The sequence below is a fragment of the Dermacentor andersoni genome, chromosome 4, assembly GCF_023375885.2.
Source record: "Dermacentor andersoni chromosome 4, qqDerAnde1_hic_scaffold, whole genome shotgun sequence".
Classification (NCBI taxonomy): Eukaryota; Metazoa; Arthropoda; class Arachnida; order Ixodida; family Ixodidae; genus Dermacentor; species Dermacentor andersoni.
In genome coordinates, this window is record NC_092817.1 from 96,809,634 (window position 1) to 96,824,794 (window position 15,161).

At 46.6% G+C, this 15,161-nt stretch overlaps 1 protein-coding gene across 3 annotated transcripts in view; it reads left to right on the plus strand.

The window, feature by feature from the left end:
* The window catches only part of Octalpha2R (alpha2-adrenergic-like octopamine receptor), a 743,760-nt gene that overhangs the window by 154,424 nt on the left and 574,175 nt on the right, over positions 1 to 15,161 (plus strand). For all 3 annotated transcript variants that reach the window (XR_011893885.1, XM_055074062.2, XM_050183531.3), the window contains one exon: positions 6,360 to 6,401. The gene's annotated coding sequence lies outside the window, so the exon portion shown is untranslated. The remainder of the gene's footprint in view (positions 1 to 6,359; positions 6,402 to 15,161) is intronic.

A 15,161-nucleotide genomic window follows, 5' to 3' on the forward strand; every position in this document is an offset into this window, starting at 1 on the left:
GATATCAGCCGCAGGGTGAAAAATGGTCTCAGCAGAAATCAAAACTGGGCCCCCAGCATGGAAGACGTAGCTTGGAAAGTGTCGCACACGTTTTCGAAGCTAGCTTCGGTGTAAGCTCGGATAACAGTGGCGCCTGGTTTCCCCTACCATGTTTCCCCTACTAACAACGCCGGAAAACGCATTAGTGTCGTCGACGTACTGTCCTCTGAACAACGTTATTACCAATCCTAGTGTCGTGATTACCCAACTGTCGGTGATGTAATTGTTCTAATGCGGTAGAGGGACGTTGTCCCTATACGTATTGAATTCTTGTCCCCCATCGTAAAAAAAGAATAGCCCCTCGTCTCCCAGAAACTCCTGATATCGAAGGCAGCCTTTTCAGCCATTCCGCCAAAAAGAGCAGTATAAGCTTTCGTAAGGGGTAGCCGAATTCTACACAGCACAGTTGTTGCACTCCAAGCAATTTCGTAGATGAAATTTTAAGCTACAGGTACAGCCTCAGGGAGCAAGGTCTGCTGCGCATCATGCACTCTGAGAAAAGGAGTGCGGGACGGAGGAGCGGGGGAGGGAGAGAGCGGCGAAGGGAAGGAGAATGACCGCGAGGATAACCAGACCCCCCCCCCCCCCCCTATCTATGAAGGCCAGCAAATCAGATTTTTTGTTCTTACTAACCTTCTTCTCTTTATTCTTCCTTCTTTCGTTTCTCTTTCTCTCCATCTCTCTCTCTCTCTCTTTATGAAAAAGGAGAAACTGCCTCGCAGAGTCCGTTCAGCCAAGTTAACACACTTTGAGCTTGAACTTATTTTCACCACAATCGTTACATTGCTCTGAAAGTAGAACTAGACCGGAAAATCTGGTTTCTCAATCTACATTGGGATACGGTAGAAAGGGAGATAGAAAGAGATAGAGAGAGAGCTCCCACCCCACAGTCACAGCCGGTTAGAACCACCACACACTATCACAGCGCAGGATCATGTGCAGCCGCTTGAACACTTAAGTGTAATGCCGTTCCTGTCGCTGTCCATGGCAAAGGCGGCGCATCGGTAATGTATCAGAGGGCCGTGCACACGGGCCCAAGAGCGGTCGGTTTGATAACCCAACGTAGAAGCCAGCGTAGTTCCCGAGGTTCCCTTTTTCTTTTTTTCTTTTTTCGTCATTCGCGTAGGTGTGACAGCTGCCCTACAGTCAACTAAAATACGCATTAAAACAGACGTTTGGGCGAGCTGGTAAGACATATTTGAAACATAACAGCGTGGTTTTCACGGGGACAAGCCGGGAGAAGGACACGGACGAGCGCTGCGAGTTCTCCCTGCTTGTCGCCGTGAAAAGCGCGCTGTTCTGTTTCTAAAATACGCAGACGTGAGAGTGGTGTCTTGTAAACCTAGCACTATCATTTGAACAAATATAAACGATTGCCGATTAGTGACTGGATAATTATTTCGCTCGTTATGTGGACTAACTAGTACTCCTGCAGGACGGTTTGGTAAATACACACAAATAAATTTTATATACAAGTGAAAGAGGGCAATTCGATGCCCTCATTTCAAAATAGACAGCCCTGTCTCCGACGTCGTGCATTTAGCGCTTGAGGATGACGCCTGAAACGTTTTACGAGACGGGCAAAGGAATAAATTTCAGGTGATAGACTCGCATGAGATGGCAGGCATCAATCGAGAGAGGATTGCGCCTTGAATATATGGGAACGAAGGTTAATAGACAGAAAAGCTCAACCAGAGTTTACTGACGGGGTGAAATTTAATGACACGAGATACGAAGCGATGGGCTAGAGATGTTAGCGTGTAGAGAGTTCATCAAGGCCTGTAATCTTGTTTTATTTCTTTACTCTTTTTCCCCCTTACGCCATCTCCTTATGTTTTCTTTGTCTAGTTTTTACGAGCAGTGATGCATAACTATTCGTTCTTTCTGATGCTCTCGTTAGCAATCCTCGAAGAAGCAGCATGTGAGGACACGGTAACTTGCTACAATGTGTGTGTCATGTGAAATAATTTAGCAAAATCTCGAGAAGAGTGCCGGAAGTAAAATAGTAAGTGCAAATATTGAAAGGGGCGCATTTTAAGGGGACGTTTTAAGCTGCACGTTCGGCCGTACGAGGAGCGAATCAAGTGTTAGCTGAATGGACGAATGCGGCGAGCGCGTTTTATTTTTTAATTATGAGTAGGCCGCCTGAAGATTCATTTGGTAGGTGCTGATTAAAAACCGTGAAGTCGACCGTGTGCAATGCTGGTAGCTTAATAAAAATATGTTGATTCGCTTTCACTTATCATTCGCTGGTCGCGATCTTGGCCGCTTTCCGTTACCATAGAATTCTGATTCTGCGTAGCTATAGACTGCTTTCTTCGTCGTTTAATTATTGCATTCAAAGATTGCAAAGTCACTACCACAAAATTTGGGGCCGGAAGTCACCTTCGCTCTCTTCTACTTAGCAGCACACGAGCAATGCAGCGAGAACATCACCATCTAGTCAGAGACTGCTTTCCTGAGGCTGCGGTTTCGGTGCTCTCTAGACTTTTGGTGTGAACCATGCTGGCGTTTGAGTCGCATAGTTTCGCTGACGAAATGGCAAAGCTCTCGAATTTTCATTTGGACTCGTACGCACAAAAGAACGCCTCAACTCTATCTCAGTTTCTCTCTCTCTCTCTCTCTCTCTCTCTCTCTCTCTCATTTTTTTCTTTTGCCATTTCTTTATTTCTATAGACTGTGCAGACTCGCGGGCCGTAAGTCAGTCAAAGGGATTTGCAGCAGTCGACACCCGACAGAAGGATTTTCCGGACTCAGTGTCGCAATAGAACGGCATCCCTGTCTGTCTCTCCGGAAGATACGGCGGCTCTCACTCGACGGGAGCGCAGACGTCAGCCACTCGCTGGCTGCGCAATCCGACATAAGCGCGTAGGACAGATTTCAAAACACTGGCGGCCCCGTAGAACGTCTCGAATCAACACTGAAAGCCAATATAACTCCAATTTCGCTACATCTCTCCCTGTTTTCATTGCAAACGAAAGAGCTGAGACATCCCTTTATTTACTTTGCTAAGCCTTATACGGTGGCGGTTAATCTGCACGAGAACGAACCAGACGAAACAGAGGGGCAGGCACATATCAATGCAGCGCTGGTGGCTGGGATTCGACGTGCGCTGCCTTTGTGAAAAGGATTGTGAAGCCGGATCGCGATCGTGTTATTTCACAAGTCCTCAGGGAAAAAGTGGCGCGCTGGCTATTCAGCTAGCATCGTCCATTCCCAACAGCTGAAATTGTTTGTACGGTCCTAAATGAAGCGATTGATATTTCGGTTGAGAGGATTTCACGAATGGCTAGAATCCATTGCCTTGAAAGGTTACAACCACGAAGCTGACGACGAGGCACAGAATGCAAAGGCTCCACGAACGGAGACACTGCTGTATTGTTAAATGAAGTTAGGTGCAACGTAATGTACGTAGTTTGAGAATATCGCTTAAGTATGAAAGACAGCAGCTCACTCAAATATACACCACATATATTTGTGAAAATTGTGGAGGTCTTCAGAGGCTTGAAGGATCTTGTCTTCGGGGGATGCGGCTCTGCTCTTTATTCACAAAGTGCGTCTTCACTGATACTAGACTTTTTTTTATGACAATAGCTCACTAAAAAGTGTTGTGAAGCATTTTTTGGCTCAGGAACTGTTGTGAAATGCACTTGCCATACTCGTTTCATTGCCTGGCTGTAGTGGGAAAAAAAATGTTTTTAGAAGTCTCGAGCAGTTTGTAAGGATACAAAATGCACTTTCGATCTGGACGATCTGGTTCAGAATTCCCGGACTTGTGGACTTGTTAAAACCAGAACACGTATTAATCAATTGACACTGCACACAACAGCGAAATATGCAGCCGAGGGCTATCAAATCTTGCTTCATTTCCCGACACTTTTCTGTCAGACAGTACTCATGAATATCGATCGCTAAGGAAGATCTGCCGGAGCGCAGCTGCTTTAATAAACACACAATGTTCATTCCCGTTGTATGTGACAGATGTTACCTCAGGGTTAAAAACACAGGAATAACCTTGGCTGAAAACTATCTTTGCAGCTTCAAAGAAGATGCGAACGCGGGACAGCTGGTCATTCGGTGGCCTTCTTTTTAGGATATCATCATTTAATAAGCAGCAACAACAATAACAAGTACATGCTTTCTGAAATAAGCGCATAAGCACATCAATTAGACAAAAGAACGCATGCCAGTTCAACTGTTTCTTGATGTATTCTTCTCCAGCCTATTATGTTATTTTTAGATTCTCGACGTGAGGGAAAACTTTCTGTTTTCAGTTATGCTGTGGAATAAATTAAAACCTTCATAGACGACTGAGTGTAGACGATTGAATGGAAAAATGCCTTCACCACACCCTTTCTGCTTGTTTTTTTTTTTTTGTGCAGCCAGAAGAACTAAAAACAAATCAGTCACAACTCACACCGCATTAAAAATGCCAACGTCGTTTCACTCACCACCACGAGCTAGTGATTTCAATTTTGGCACACGTGCTATGGGCCAATACAGCCCTAAGTAACGTCCGGACATACACGTCTACTAGATCTCTGTACGCGTGGACAACACAAAAAGGCGCGAATACGTAGAGCAAAAAAAAAAAAAAAGCAAACGATACAGCACCAGCTATCGCAAACGCATAACTCGCCTGATCTTTCACCAGCCCCATTTGTCTCAGTGCAAATGCACGTCTTCTGCCACGTGCGCACTTCCTTCTTCCTCAACGCAGACAGAGATGCTTTCCCCTCCGCACCGAGCTGTCACCCCTAAGCGTGACATATACGACGACCACCCGTCGTTGCCGTAGGCCACCATTCGCGGGGCAGCCCAACATCGCGTCGTCTGCGTACATTCACAAAAGCCCCATCGCCTCGGGGAATGAGTCCAGCGCCTTGGGTGAAGCTGGACGACGCACCTTTGTTTCTATTATTCATGAAACCCTCGCTAGGATGCGCTGCATGCAGCGTGTGCTGCCGCCGAAACTGAAGAGTGAACCAAATTTGTTGTTTCGTTGTTTACTCTTCGCTATGCATGTTTACTCTTCGCAAAATACATGTGCCCGACAGGTGGCAGCGCCAGCACGCGTCCTGCCACGGCTGATCCGTAGCAGTCATTTGTCACGTGGCATACGCTACGTCTTCTTGCCCTCAGAGTTCTGTTCGTTTTGGAATTATTTTACGTTTGCGAAGCACGAGACAGGAACATCGACGAAGACTTCCTGCGAGTTGCCGCACAAAGACGACCTACAGCCGCCGGCGCGCGTCAAGTGCATCTGCGAGCCGCATTTTTTTCCTACAGACAGTGCGCATACTGGTGCAGGATGTCGAAGTACCAGACGCCCCTTTGTGGTGCATGATCGCCGAAGCGTAAACACACACGCACACACACACACACACACACACACACACACACACACACACACACACACACACGCACACGCACACGCACACACGAGCGCGCACACACACACACACGAGCACACGATCACGCGCGCGCGCGCATATATATATATATATATATATATATATATATATATATATCGTGTGTGTGTGTGTGTGTGTGTGTGTGTGTGTGTGTGTGTGTGTGTGTGTGTGTGTGTGTGTGTGTGTGTGTGTGTGTTAGCAGTTCTGACAGTAGAGAGCCATAGAGCGTTGCCGCTTTCTTTATTTCAAGCAATTGCTGCACAAACGCCACATTAACCAGTGTTGTTTTTTTCTGCGGCCAACAAGCAAGGACTCTAATCGTATGTATACCCTGGAGTATTACTTTAGCGCATTAAGAGTAGGACACAAGACGGCACATGAAAGACACAGACGCCGCACAGAACGTAGCTCCGTGTCTGTGTCTTTTATGTGCATTCTTCTCTGTATGCGTTAGAACAGTGCTGCAAGGTACCACACCAACAACCCCGAATTCCAGAGCTCGTATGTATACGCTACGTTTGGTAGCAACGCAAGCAGGTCTTCGCACAAATTTATAAAAGATTACCGTGTTGCTCGCAGGCAGAAACTTCTCTCTTGGCAAAGCCTTTGCACATAGCAGGCTAGAAGGCAGTTCAGCGCAGCCTCAGACCACGTTCGTATATGTTGAAAATACTCCGGCATGAATGTTGGCCAATAAAGAAAATGAAAATTGCTTTTCGTAAAGAAATTCTTGTATTGAGACCTGTGTGTGTCATTTCCTTAGTTACCGTAAATCATCCTCGGAGCTTCGTTTGGAATTTGTCAACGTCTCAATTAGATACGACTGCATGTTATCTTTCTTTTTTAATATATGGTGTTGAGAATGTGTTGGTGCTCTTCTACATTTCGATTATTCTTTTCCTGCAGGAATCACGAGGCTTGGAGAAAAGGCGACATCCGCCATCCTGCGTAAGTCGAGACTTCCTGACGATGCGCTTTACATCAGTAAGCCATCTGCAGCAGAAATAATTCACCGGACTATTTCTTTTCAGGTTATTCTCGCCGTTGTACCGTATTATTCTTGCGGTCTGACAGATAGACTGCGCAACAAGTGTTTCTAGTATCTGCAACTTCCTTTTCTTTCTTTTTACATTTACTTTCTTGACAGTTTCATCATTAGTTATACTCGCCCATAATAACGTTTCCCCCCGTGGAACGCCTAAGCTCTGAAAAGCAGACGCTCGTGTTTCAATACCAAGCAGTGTCTCACTAAAACTACACAATTAAATCAGCATTTATTGGACGACTCAGTAATGTGACTGCCCTACCTGCTCATTCCATAGCGCAGCATCTCCACAGCGATCCTTGAAAACATCCAAGAAAGGACGGGCCTTTCACAGAACCATCTTTTGTCCTCTGCGGCAACACTTCAATCGGTAATCTTTGGCGACGTCACGTTAAGCCATCAATACAATGCACTAGTGTTCTAAAGCTTGTTTCTTTTTTGCCTGTTCTATCCTTTCAAACTATCGCACTTTTTTTTTTAATTTGCACCTAAGTGCAGTTGATGCGCACCTTCATAGCTGATTTCTTCATGCTGTCTTTGTTCTTCCACTTCCAACTGATTGATCAAAGCTAAATTATTTGCTAGATGACGTAGACTTCGATGATCACGTGACGACCTCGCGTAATTTGTTATTATTAGTTTATTTTGTTTTTTGCAACTGCTACTGGTTTCATTGTAGTTATCCTACAATGAATTTCGGTGCAGTCAGGTGTTTATTGAGGTGGCTAGTTCCCAAGGAAAAAAAGTATGAAAGTGTAAATGCTGTAGTCTTTGAAAGAACTAACAAAACCATTTATTTTATTTTCCTGTTGTCTGTGACACCAGCAGCTACATCTCGCTTGTATACGCTCTATAGAGTTCACAGGGTCAAGACACTCTCAGCCTTTGTTGCCATTTTGCCATACCAGGTGCTTCACTGGCAGTGAAATAAAGAAAAAAGTTAATTGAGCAAAAGGAAGCCTACTGCCCAGATGAAGCTGTTGAATGCGTTACATAAATCGACGGGAAAACAGAGACTACAAGTGCAGCCTACAGATATTCGAAGACGTGCGTCAGACAACAAGCTCTAGGATTTATTTATGAGGAGAAAATCGACATTTGTAAGGCGGGCAGACGGGCCGCGGGGCGAGCTGCATTTGTCAATGTCGGTGGAAGAAGTAAAATGTCATGGAAACCTCTCTCTTTCCCTACGGCATCCAAGACTCTGGAAGCGGTAAGAAACAAAATACCACGAAACGAAGTCGTTCTAAACTTCGAGAACGAGACCCGCGGAAGTCGCGCCGTAGAATTTCGGCGGCACCGTCGAGCTTGCTTACAGGTTGAAAACAGAGAGAAGACTGAAGGCGTCAGCCAGGATTGCTAGGATAGCAGACGTTGCCTCAGAGAACAAACACGCCCGAACAAGAAGGCAGAACGCGAAGATGAAAACTATCGGCGAACAGCACGAAGGTCACAAAGAAGACGCAAACGAGAGCAACCAGGAGAAACTTTTGACGCGAAGAGGGGTCGATTCTTCTCGCTGGCTCACATATAACAAGAAAGCTGCAATAAAGAAAGGAACGGGACGAAGAAATTGTACACAAAGGGGGGGGGGGGGGGGGGGAGAGGGCAAATGCGCGGGGCAAGCGCATACCGAGGAAAGGTATAGGCTCCACTGCAGGTTGCATTAAACAAGCCTCGCCGGGTCCTGTGCTGCCGCTCGGGCGAACACATATTCCCGAAATCTTTGGCACTCGTTTCTTGTACATACGCTCCTTATATATACGTGCTGTGCCCCGCACGAACGCGCGTGTCAGGGTCTCTATGGTTAAGCTTTCTTTGTTCCTCGTATGACTTTCGTCTGTAAATATCTGTTTCACCGCTTTCTCTGAATCTGGATATTCACGTCTCTCGCTGTATGCCTGCCCACCCCCCTCCCCCCGGGTTCCATACCTCCCCCTCCCTCATTTCCGTCTTTGGTCGGTTGCACGGTGTTATTTGCCGAACCCACGACTTTTTTCCCTCGCGACTCTCATTTTGTTTTCATTGACTCGTTTACGGGTGTAGCAGGGATAGATTCTTTTGGTGTGTGTCTCTTTTCGGCTTCTTGAGGGTCTTTCAGTCTTGCTTTCGTTCGGTCTTTCTTTCTTTCTTTCTTTTTTCCTTTCTTTCTTTCTTCCTTTCTTTCTTCCCTGTTATCATTATTTTTTTTTCTTTATGCGCTCAACCGCGAAGAAGCAGCCGTACTTCCGTGTTTACTTCTTCTTCGAAACTTCTCGCCGATTCCTAGTTTTCATGCGAAGGTGTTTGCTTTTGCAGATACAGAAGGTTTCAAGCGCGCAGAAGACCACTATATGGAGTAACAAAAAAAGAAAGAAATAAGACGCATATGTAATGGCAGAAAGTACAAATTCCTTGACCGCCAAATGTTGAATAAAGGAACAATAAAGCTACTCGCGCATTATACATGACATCCTTCTGTAGCGGAGAAAATGCCTATCTATATAGCGCGACGTAAAACGCCGTGTGACCTCACAAAGAAAGGATAGAGAAAAAGAGAAACGCATTCCCTCTAGTTTTGCTTTTCTTTCGCCTCTCTTCATCTCTTCGTATTGCGTCGCTGCAGTTTACATGCATTGCAACGCGTATCTCTCGCGTGCTTGACTCCAGAAACTATGGGGGCCAGAGGGCGAAAGGGCAATGTTTTTTGTGTCCTTCGCTCTTTTTTTTTCTTTTCTCATGCCTAGCTCAACAGAGTGTTTGAAGTCGTTCGACTGGCTGCAATCACAGAGGGTACGCGACGCAGAGAGCTTATCTCCAACGAGCGTGAAGTTCGCAATGCGCGTGCGTGGCATTCACTTTGCCATAGTGCGCTGCGGTGAAAAGAAAGAAATAAGATTAAAAGGAATAGTAGCTCCTCGACTCGCATAATTTTCCTTTTCTTCTTTTTTTTTTATACGCCCTCATGCTGTCTTGTTCTGCATAGTCTGATGCTGAATTTTACCACTGCCCACACAAGAAACGGCGCTAACGTTGTTTTTACCAGCTCTTCTTTGTAGCACGCACCACTGCTTTCGTAACACGCTTTTTCTTTGTTTATTCCCTAATCGACATTACGTTTTTGTGCGTGCATAAGTTGTGTGAGTTATAACAAAACTCTCCTGACCTAGGCTTACTACACTAGCTCTGTATTATTCTGCGTCACACGAGAACTGTACTGAATCACATGAACCCTCGCAAACAAAGCATTCATGACAGACCCAAATCACAGTATGCCTTGCTCGCTACCTTCTTCATGCGTTTATTTTTTTTTAAACATTTTTACACGCGTATGACTGCTTATATATTTCACTCTAGTATGTACAGGATGCAATACAATGGGGGTTTTCCCGACAGCGGGCTACGCGCATCTGGGGGGGCTCCGCACTCACTGTCTTATCTAATCATCGCAGTAATGCCCGCGGCAAGAAAATGTTCTCCCGTTGGTCGTCAAAGCTCGCTCGCAGGCAGGTCAGCTCGGAAGCGTACGCTTTCTCCTTGTTTTACCTCGAACGCTGTTATTCGGGCCGTTTCCTCCTCCTCGTTCTCACTCTGTCTTCGGCGCCCAACTCGCTCTCGCCAGACGACTCTTATCGACGAGGCACCAAACGGTTGGAGAGAAAAAAAAAAGAACAAACAGCAACCTCTTCTCTCGCTCATCGTCGCGCAACCGAGCCTTGCTAATGGGCGCTCATTTGAAAACGCAGCGCGTTGTGGGAGCAAGGGGATGTTATGGTGCGCAGTACAGAAGCAGAAGGGAAGGGGGCGGAGTTCGCCGTTTTGTTCGTTTCATTAGTGCTCGCCTTCTTTGAGACGAGCGCTCTGTTCCCCGTCATTGTTTTCTTCTCCTCCTCCAGATGAGGTCGCAAACATTTGCGTCTTTCGCCCCGTCCTGCGTTCCAAATGCCGCGTGGGCTGGCGCGCGTTCTGCGCCCTGAATGGCGCTCGCGCACGCAGAAAAACGCGTTTTCCCGCCGTGCGTTTCTCGCGTCGACGGGCTCATATCGCTGCGCTTCAGCTGTCGTTAGCGGCTACAGCGCTTTAAGAACGGCGGCGGCAGCAGCAGCAGCAGCAGCAGTCGTTTTATGTTTCCGCGCGTTTGTATCAGTTTGGTGAGGAGGGCATGCCGCTGAAAACGCGGTTTTTGCGCTGGAGCAGATTTCGCTTTCATTGAAGTCCGCGTGAATAGGGAAGCCGTCGGCGGCTTGTACTCGCGACGGGTGTGCACACCCTTCGGCGACAAGGTGACCTCGATGACATGTCAAGTGGATGAAAGCGTAATCTACGATGCCTGAAATAATGTTTTTTTTTTTTTTTGCACTTGCGGAGAAAACACCAATTTGAATTCAAAGAGCACGACGCGGTGTCCGCTGAAGTTATGGCGTGGAACTGATCGCATATTGTAACCTTCTCCGGCAACAACGTCAGGCGGGAATTCCGATTCGCGCGAGGAAGCAGTCGGCATATATTGGCAGGGAGTTGCCGCTTTTTAATTTACATGCTTGACTACATATCGACATCACAAAGACATGAAGACACCTATTCACTGTTATTCACCCCATGCTTAAAAAGAAAAAAATGAACATTGAGTACGCTGCATTGTGAATGGTGACGTTAGGGGTCACCTTAGAATATCGAATCTCGCCAACATGTAAGGTTTGTAGTTGACGTAGTCTTGCAAGATATGCGTGTAGTGATGGAGTTGCTTAAGGTTGTACGCTGCAAGTATTTGAGCATAAGCATTAAGCACGGGCCTTAACGAAACCAGGATAGCCAATCGTTAAGGGTACTTAAGGCATACGAAAGATAGACTGTTCATCAACAGCGGCGATTCTACAGAAGGAACTAAGTATGTAATATATTAGTGCGAATAATTTACCGCTGCATAGAAATATGCAAATACTAATACGCTAGAAGTATATATATATATATATATATAAAAGAAAAAAATAGTGCTGGAAACTTGAGGCAGTCCAAGAGTTTCTGTTCTATTTCTAGGAATCCCTGAAATCGAAACATATATATATGTATATATATATATTAAAGTGGACCACACTATACAAGTGAGAGTCTTGAATGATTTGCAGTTCATGCGGCAGCGCTGGTGGGTCTGTTCTCTTTTTGCCGGAATTGAGGAATACAGGGAGGATAAGGCACATAAGGATGTGCCGCACTGCTGCATTCCTTGATTGGCCACACCGCCCAGGGAGTGCAATAAACTAACTCCGAAGCGTGCACGTTTGACGTTTCAAGAATTGTGACAAAGATGCAATGCGTATGGTGAGCCATAATAACGCCTCCTAGATAGCGCAAGGCCGGAATACCATTTAACCATACTTTGTACATTTAAGGACTTTAATACCTTTCCGAGTAACAGTTGTGGAATAGACACTTTCATGTGAGTATTAGCGAAAATTCTTGGGGACGTCATGCTACCTTGCCCGACTGCCATAGAATCTAATGTGGATGCTCCTGAGTGAGCCGCTGGAATTTTTACGTCGCCGCTTTCATCAAGCCACGCTTCGGTATAGAAATTTCGGTCTATGTAGCATGACGTCAAAAAATAGTGCCCAAGCCTGCTATCTTGGAAGCGCTGGCCATATACAGATCTTCAGTGTAAGACGCACATGACACATACTTGATGAAACCGCGAACATTATATCTGGATTGGCACAATACGTCTTGCTTCGTCCTTAAACTAAAGCCTTTGTGACAGAAGGCAGCTATATGTACGACACTACCGTTGTATGGAGCAGGTCATGTCCTTATGATGTGACAGTGATGCTTCCTATCGACGAAATTGCGTGGCCGAAGCAATCAGGAATGAGTATGGATGTCAAATTTTGTAACATTGGGACCGTGGCTTTAGGAGAATGAAAGAGCGCTGCGTTTTGTTTCATGGCCCAAAAAAAAGAAGGTCTGGTTTGCCAGACATGTGGTGACTTATCGCAGTAACAGACGCTCTGGCGGAGCGATTTCCGGTCTCAATCGCCAGGCTAAACCTGCCTTTTGCTACAACACGCCACTGCCAGTACCCCTACTTTGCTGCTGGAAAGGCCCTGCGGAGGCATACGTTTTAGATGACTAACTCTGATGCTGTTTCACACAGTTAGCGTGTGACAGTGGCGATATTTTTATTTTATTTTAATAATATATCTGGTGGAGGTGGACGTTCCCTGTACCTCGTCACGGAGCTTCGCAGTGGACGGTACGTCGAGCCTTCCGTCATGGCTCCCGGCGACGACAACTCGACTCCGCCGGCTCCGACACCTGCTGCCACTTCGACGACCTACATCACTCTCCCCGCTCCCCGTGATCCTGGCGTATTCTCGGCAAAAGATGGGGAAGACGTCGATGACTGGATCAGCCTGTACGAACACGTCAGCCGCAATAACCGGTGGGACCCTACTATCATGCTCGCCAACGTAGTCTTTTACCTCGGTGGCACACCTCGAGTTTGGTATCAGACGCACGAAGATGAGCTTACCAGTTGGGATTCGCTTAAGCAAAAGCTTCGAGACTTGTTCGGCAACCCCTACGGTCACCAACTTGCCGCGCAGAAGGCGCTTTCCGGTCGTGCGCAGACGTCAACGGAGCCCTACGTCACGTACATTCAGGACGTCTTGGCTCTGTGCAGCAAAGTTGACGCACACATGACTGAGTCCGACAAGGTCTCCCACATCCTCAACGGCATTGCCGATGACGCCTTCAACTTGCTCGTATTTAACAACGTGGCGACGGTGGATGCAGTTATAAAAGAGTGCCGCCGCCTGGAACTCGCTAAAAGCCGACGTATCGACCAACAGTTTGCCCGTCTACCCAGCACCTCCACCAGATATGTTACGTAGGAAGACACCGACGAAAAGCTATTTACAAGTATATTTACAAGGCAATACGCCGCAGTTGGCGAAGAGGCAACAGCCCGCGCTAGCTTCCAATCGTCGTCGTCGTCTTCTTACTGCTCGGCTCTTCGTCATTTGAAATACTATACCGTAGCAATATGACGCAATATTTCGAACGTATTCTTCTCTCTATATGCGCGCCTCCTTTTAGCGGCTGAAGATAACCTACTTCGGGGAAATTAAAGCAAGAACACCAGCGCACGCTTCTGGTTGCGCATACTAATGTAGGCTAGCTGCGCGTCATGTGTTAGTGTCAAGACAGCAATCAGCATAGTTTATTCGTGACGCCCGTGTGAATGTGTCTTGCTGTTGCGTGTATGCTTGTAAGGAAAAAATATGCTATGACAATGCACAATGGGCCCACTGCACTTTACTTAACATTCCTGTGGCACCTTATGCTGGGTGATAATTTTCTTACTGAGTTTTTACAAGTCGCCTATTGCAGGTAACATAACTCTAGTTATTCAGACCAGCGATTATTCAGAAAAGCGGGAAAATGATGCTATGATCACCCCGTTATGAGGCATGTTCGTATGCTGGATATTCATGTGATCACGCGGAGACACAAACAGAGGGGGGGGGGCGTCGGAGGGGAGTTGAGAGTGGTAGTGAGAGCGGGGGGGGGCGGGTTGTCTGTTGGACAGCGTTCTTTGCCTACTCACGCTGCTGATTAGCTGAGCAGCCTTACTCACAGCATGTTATTGTGAGAGAAGAGTATAGTTGCCACAGCATTTGAATACCATTTCAACCATACTTTGTTCATTCAAGCGCTTTAATACGCTTCTAAGAACAGTTGTGAAGTAGACCCTTTCACATGAGTATTAGCAAAAATTCTTGGGGACAAAAAAAAATTGTGGCACAAGAATCATACGGTATTCAGTGACGTCCCACTACAAGGAACAGCAGCATAATATTTCGAAACAGTAAATAGAAATGATCTAGCTTTTAGTTATGAGTAGGCTAAGGTATTGCACTCGATGCCTCGAGGAAAACTAATGTAAACATGCAGCAGCACTATCTCCGTCAATATACATTGAAGGTTATCATTTGCATTCTCTTATTTAGGGTCCTTTCTAAGATCACCGCCGTTGAAGCCAACTCCCACAAAAAAAGCAATAAAGAAAAAGAAAAGAACTTCACAGAGGTTATCTTGCGCTGCCCAGCAGATCGCCTGGAACACATTGTGCTTATTTTTCTTGTCAAACTGGGATCCTGTTCTTACTGCGCACTGTTTACTTAGGAATGATTCATCCACTATGTACAATGACGCACGTGGTCGGCTGCCTGGCTGGCCAATGCAGAAACCTCATTTTGTACACGCGCTCATACGCACCTTATGGGGGCGCGGGGGTCCAAATATATCAGCTCTTATTATTGCCAGCCGCGACCTGCATTCTCTCTAGCCCAGTCATTCGTACTTGCTGCTCGCATTGTTTCTCGGCAACGTCAAAGGGGGCGCCTTTCATCTCTCGCATCTCCAGTTTCGTCCCTGAAGGCCTATTAGGTCGAGAGGTCAAGACGGCAGGAAGCATAAACGCGTGTATTGCGTTCATTCTGCTGGGGCCGACGCACCACGCCGTCGGCGATTGCATCGCTGCAGGGCGACGTACCAGGGCTCAGCGGTTGCCTCTCCGGTGGTGACGTGGGAGGCGTGTATTAAGGCGGCTCATTGGCTAATGGGGCTTCCTTCGGTGGACCCAATGTAATATTCGCCGGGCCAGCTATTAGCTCAACGATTCTTCT